Here is a 6,807-nt window from a genome sequence, read left to right as displayed (position 1 = left end):
CTCATTTAGAAAGAGATGTAATTGCATGGCTAGAATACAGCTTCTAGCATGAATGATGCAGGTGACCGGTGATACTAAGAGGAGACCATGCACTGTTGACAAGATTATAATCTGCTGGTGGCATTGCTGAAAAAAAGCCCTTGCAAATTTCTAAACAACAGTAAACTCTGTTAGGAATCTCTAAAGTGTCTTACAGGCCAAAAAGGGAACAAAGTTAGTAAAATGCCCCAACAGAGTTTGAGTAAAATACTGGATTTGAGAGTTACTGGAATTGGGTATGTAAAAATAGGGTTGTAAGTCGGGATCATGCTTACAATAGGTCTCAAATTCAAACTACAACACACCACTTCACAGGTCACACGAATTTCCAGGGGCTTTTCGTCTCCCTCAGTAGGTGCTGGCAGAAGGTGTGCTCAGTCGTTTTCCAATATAGATGCCCAGCCCCAAAGCCAACACGTGCGAAAGGAAAAGACACGGGATGAAGACCTTTAGGAACTCGGCAGAGAAAATGCCTCCTTTCTTCCTGGCTCCACTCTTCCTCATGCTTACAGACGCAGCACGTTTAGGATGTCTGAAATGGAACTCTTTGGGTGGGATGTTTTCAGGTCTACTGGACCAGTCTGATACCCAGTCTGCACTTTTCTTCAAGGCCTCAATTTCTTTTTCTCCTTCTACAACTTCTTCTTCTGACTGAGAACTGTGGTCCCTGCTGGTGTGCATCTCAACATCAAACATGATCTGCCCATCTTCTTGTGGCGAAGGGCTGTCACAGTGAGAACTGCCTCTTGAGCTGCTCTGTCCCCACTCATGCTGTGCATCCAGAAGGATCTTCTCCATGTCTCCATTGTGGATGGAAGACGAGGAAGGAACGTGCTCCAGCCCCCCCCCCCATTCTTCCCATTTCCATTATCATTGCCATTGCTGCTGTTCATGGGTAGCTCCACCCAGGAACTGTTGAGGCCAGCGGGCGGCGGCAGGGGCTGCGCGCCTTCCTCTCAGTTGTTGTTGTGCAGGGGAGGCGGCTCGACTAAGTGAGACATGATCTGGAGACTGGAAGCGGCAAGGCCGCAGGATGACAGTATCCGGCTCTCCGACAGCAACACCCATATTTCTTCTTTTGAAGAACAAATGCTCAAATTTTTTTATGGATTACACTTTATTGATTTATTTCTTTTGAAATTTAATTAAAATTTTTTTAATCTACAAAGACTGAAAATGTCATGCATGAGTACTGTATTTATATTGTTTATACTCCTCTCTTCACCCTCAACTCCTCTCATGTTCCCCCTCAAATTCATGACTTTCATTTCTTTAATGTTACTATTACATAAAATAGGTACAGACACATAGGTGAATACAGCCTGAAGAGTCCACTTACTGTTGCTTGTGTGTGTTATGTGTTTGCAGCTGACTGCTTAGGACTAGATAAAATTAGGGATCATCACTGGAGAATCCCTGATTCTCTCCCTCTCTCAGAAGCTATTAATTGCCACCTAGAGGTAGGTCTTTGTGTGATTTCTTCTATTCACATTAGCATGTCAACCCGTATTTGTCATCGCCCAGGTCTTGTTTAGGTGAACAGATTGTTGAGATTTTATGGGTGCAGCTTTCTAGTCATATGTACCAGTCTCTACCTTATAGACGATGTCCTTGTCCTCTGGCTCTTGCCATCTTCCCACCCATTCCCTCTCCCTCTTGTTCTCTGAAATTTAGATGTAGGGATTTGTAATCCTTACCTGTAAATGTATCAGTTGGTGTTGGGGACCCATGGTCAGTTGTTTTGTGTATTTGTAGATTTCTCTAATGGTCTCTGTCTGCTGCAAAAAGAACCTCTTTTGATGAGCAAGAGCTATGCTTCTCTGTGGGTACGGCAATATACATTTAGAATGCAGTTAGGAGTTATTCTGTTTTAGGGAGGAAGCTATGGTAGGCTCTTCTCTAGGGTCTTTGTCCTCAAGAGCCACAAAGAGTTAACTAGGTTTACTGTATAGGCATGAATTCTCTGCTATCGTGGGTCTTAAGTCCAGTACAATGGTTGCTGGTTGCTCCCTAGATATAAATGCCACTAGAATGGTTAGAATGGTAGAATGGTTAAATGGTAGAATGGTTAATTGCTTTTCTTCCTTGGCAGCTTGCATAGTACCTTCTGATACTATAAGACCTACTCCTTGGGGAAGAGGCTTCTGGGTCAGTTCTAGCTTCATTTGTTCAAGTCCTGACTCCAGAGTGTGTGATGTCTTCAGGAATAAGATCTTACCCTCAAGTTCTAGGAGGTACCAAGGACAATGGCAATAGCCCGTATTATTTTGGGAGTCTCTTTGACTCCTCAGACCAACAGCTTGAGGAGAAAATTTGCATGCCTAGCATTGAGGTTTTGTTGGATAGCGTATGACTCTTGGGGATATTATCACCCCGATTAGTGTAACTGTCTTCAAATTTAGATGTATGTATATACATACATTTCTATATTATGTATATATTTACATATCATATAAATATATATTATTTATATATGTATCTTAAGTAAGTATAACATAATTTTTCCCTGGGGTTTTTTTTCAAATAACTAGTATTATTTATTTCTCCTTCCTTCCTTTCCTTCCATATTGCCCTCTTGTTTCCTCCCCAGTTAAAGACCCTTCCACCTCAGTTTCCCCATTTCCTCCTTTATAACACTTGTGTTTGACTGTCCTCCTATCTAGAGCCCCTCCCCCTAGTTACCTTTTATTTTCCTGGTATCTGCAGTTACTGCAGACCACATACTCATAACTAAAGATTAGGAGCTAGGGTTCATAAACAAGAGAACATGTGACATTTCTCTTTCTGGGGCTACATTACCTCACTTAGTATATTTTCTAGTTCTACCCATTTACCTGCTAATTTCATGACTCCATTTTCCTTTTTAAAAAGCTGAATAGAATTTCAGTGTGTATATTTACCACGCTTCTATGATCCATTCATCAGGTGAAGAAGAATTTAGTTTTTTATTCCCTGGCTCATGTGAAGAGCGCAGCAATGAACATGGCTGAAGGAGTGCCAGTGGAGGATGATATCAGTCATTTTCACATATACCAAGGAGTACTATGGCTGGGTCATATAGTTGATTTATTTGTGACTTTTGAAAATTCTCTATACTGATTTCCATAATGGCTGCACTTGTTTGCAATCTCACTAGCAATGAAGGAGTGTTTCCCTTCTCCCTCATCCTAGCTAACAGTTGTCAGTTGTTTTTTTAGTCTTAGTCATTCTGACTGGGGTAAGATGAAATCAAAGTAGTTTTAATTTTCATTAGCCTAAATACTAAGGATGTTAAACACTTTTATGGTGTTAGTGAGCTGTATTTCTTATTTTGTGAATTCTCTGTTCAGATCCACAGCCTATTTTTAAACTGGGTCTGTTGTTCCCTCGACTTTCTTGATTTTAATTCTCTATCAGATAGAGAGCTAGCAAAGATTCTATTCCACTCTGTGGATTCTATTTTCCCTCTATCAATTATTTCCTTTGATGTACAAAAGTTTTTTAGTTTCTTGAGGTCCTTCTTGTCAATTGTTGGCCAATGAGATCCTAGTCAGAAAGTCCTTTCCTCGTCAATATTTTATAGGGTACTACTGTCTGTTTTTTCTTCTAGTAGTTTCAGTATTTCAGGTTTTACATTGAGGAATGAGATCCATTAAATTTAATGCAGGGTGATAGATACAGGTCTAATTTAATTTTTCTACATGGGAGCAACCAGTTTTCCCAGCGCCATTTGTTGAAGATGCCTTTTTTTCCCTCTAGCCCATGTTTTTGGCATCTTTGTCAAATATTAAGTGGCTAAAGTTACTTAACTCATGTTTGGGTCTTTGGTTTTGTTTTATTGGTCTATATTTCTGTTTTTGCACCAGTAACATATTGCTTTTATTAATTTGACTTTATATCTTAAGATCTAGAATGCTAATCCCTCTAGCATTGTTATTTTTGGCTATCCAGGGTCCTTTGTGGTTCCATATGAATTTCAGGGGTTTTTTTTCTGTGAAGGCTATGGGAATTTTGACTGGGACAGTATTGAGTCTATAAATTGCTTTTGGTAGGAAGGTCTTTTAACAATATTAATTTTACCAATCTCTGAGCGTGAAAAATCTTTTCATCGTTTTATGTCTTTTTCAATGTCTTTTTTTATGTCTGTTTTTTTGAGATTTAGAACTTTCATTGTAAGTTCTTTCATCTCCTTGGTTAAGTTTCATTCCCAGATATTTTATTCTGCTAGAGACCACAGTGAATGAATGAGAGCATTTTCATAATCTCTTTCTCTATATGACTCTCAATGATATATGGAAAGGCAGTTTGTTTTGTGTCCTGCCACTTCTCTGAAAGTATTCATTTTAAAAAGTTTTCTGGTGGGATTTTTATGTATAACATCTTCAAAGGAGATACTTTGACTTCTTATTTTCCTATTTGTACCCCTTTAATCTCCTTCATATAACCATTGTGCCACTATTGTGTCAGCATATCATGCTTCAGACCACTGTTGTAGATCCTGAGATTTGTAGCTGTTTTGGTGGTTACTTTTTCCTGTAGCATGTAGAATGCCTTTCAGTACATGAACAATAGTCTGTAGACGTGGAGGTTCTATTTAGGTACCAGCTTGACTTCTCTATATTTGATGAGATATCTAAGTGTTGTCTTCAGCAACCAAGGCTTACCAACAATTTGTAGAGAGAAAACAATAGCTTTGGCAATAGACTGGAATGTTTGGGGGCTTTTAAGGGACCCCAATGACTCAAGTAGATGTAGCCCAATCCTACTACTGGAGTGTCAGAACAGTGTCCAAAATGGGCCAATGCAAGGGGGAATTCTGAGTGCTGCAAGAAAACTCTAAGAACAAAAGTCTCCTGAACTCAGTTTCTTCAAAATGTGGAATTGTTCTTGGGATATGCTTCCGTGTCCCTCCCAGATGTAACAGATAAAAGTGAATTTACTTCAAAATACACATTAAAACTGGCTATTGTTATTTGTTTATAAGCCTCTATGGAAAGACATGTCCACTATGTGCAGCTTGTCTACCATGTGGGGCTTATTCTTGTTATTGTACGCTTTAATCATGTGACTCCTCAGAGAATAAATTGCTGCTCTGAATAAAGTTGGCTACTGCGTGAGACTTTGGTGTGACTTGTTCATTGGCTCTGTTCTCCCAGGCCCTATTGCCTCTACCATGGTAAACAAGTGGTAACTGGTACAGGGACCTGAGGTCAGCTGTGAGGTAAGAGAATGGAGACCCTCACAGAAGGAGGTGAGTGAGAGTAATGGGGCAGAAACCAAGGAACACTTCATCCTATGTCAAGCTTGTGTATAATTTTTTTTAAAAAAGAACAAAAGTGTGAAATCACACTATTAAATTGCTTGGATGATTATACGCCCTGGTCTCCAGAAGGAACTTTAAATGAACGTGTATGGGACACAGTTTTATAGAATAGTGAAAAGGCATATAAGCAAGGGGAAAGATTCCCATTCAGTTTTGAATCACTTGGGCATTTATTTGGACTGTTATTAAAATATTTAAGGAAGATAAGGAGGATATTAATCATGATAAAGGGATCACTAATAATTTCTTGAATGAAATAAATTAGATGATAAAACCTTAAAATTGATAAAACAGGTAAAAAGAAGATTTTTCCCAATTCATGTAAAATCAAAGGTAAAGACAGCAGCCAGCATAAGTATGCCAGTGATGACTCCCTTAGCTTTTTTTCTGGAGCCTCCTTTAAGTGAGTATCTTCCAACCTGAAAATGACCCTGAAGCATGGGGTGAGGAATTTGATAAACAGTCTAATCTTACATACTCCCTATTTCCTGATGGGAATTTAGGAGAGCCCATGAAAATGCTAAATTTATAACTTAGGCAAGCTAGGATATGACAGGGAAGTAAACTTTGTTTCCCAATCCTCCCTGGCCTCATGATGTGTGCTTGGTATTTCACGTGCAATTTCAACAAAATCAAAATGTTTATATGAACTAAGCAATCTATTTAAAACTCTAGAAAAAAATACAGCATTGGGCTTCATATATTATCTTGACCAGCAAAAAAATAAATACAGGTACTTAAACCCAGACTAATAGAGGTATTTATGTATCATCTGGATCCTGTATTACCTTTAAACTCACTTATTTTCTCTACTAAATTGTCTCCTACAGGTATTATAGCACTAGAGGACAAACCTTTGGAATGTATCTATTTATAGTATAAGGACACAGAATACTAACTGCTTACCTTATTCTTCCTGTTCAATTAGTAAATCAGGAGAGGACCCAATGCTAACAACTACATGGATTTGATCCTTGCTGTATTATATTATCTTTAATTAAGAATCAGTTTTTAAGAGTGTTGCAGAACTCTATGGATTTTCACATTTCATTTGCAGAGTACTGGGAAAGGATAGAAATCATTATCCAGGTAGTAAGCTATGGGATTTTCTTACAGGAACTAAATCTGTGATTGAAAAGTTGTTCAATCTTCTCCCATTCCACAGACAGGTACTTATTTTATTAATGGCTCATCTAATGAGATAGGAGAATTCCTGGTCCAGATACCAATCAATCTATTAATACTTTTTTCTTCAGCCTAACATGTGGAACTATTTTATCTATTATGCTCAATTCATAAACCCTTAAATATTGTTTCAAATGCTGCTTATGTTGTAAGATTATTTCTGGCAGCAGACTCATATTCATGCATACTCAAACACCCCTGCTTTAGTTCCAGAAGGAAATAAGCAAGCTGGTGCATTAACCTGCCATATTTTTACTTCTCTAGAAGGAGTTAACTAAGAA

At 38.4% G+C, this 6,807-nt stretch overlaps 1 pseudogene; it reads right to left on the bottom strand.

Moving 5' to 3' along the window:
* Positions 1–387: 387 nt before the first annotated feature.
* Positions 388–1,040, bottom strand: LOC114618969 (annotated as a pseudogene).
* Positions 1,041–6,807: the final 5,767 nt, after the last annotated feature.

This window comes from Grammomys surdaster, unplaced genomic scaffold (genome assembly GCF_004785775.1).
Source record: "Grammomys surdaster isolate TR1022 unplaced genomic scaffold, NIH_TR_1.0 62, whole genome shotgun sequence".
Classification (NCBI taxonomy): Eukaryota; Metazoa; Chordata; class Mammalia; order Rodentia; family Muridae; genus Grammomys; species Grammomys surdaster.
The sequence above is the reverse complement of the archived record's forward strand: the minus strand, read 5'-3'. Positions and strand labels throughout refer to the sequence as shown.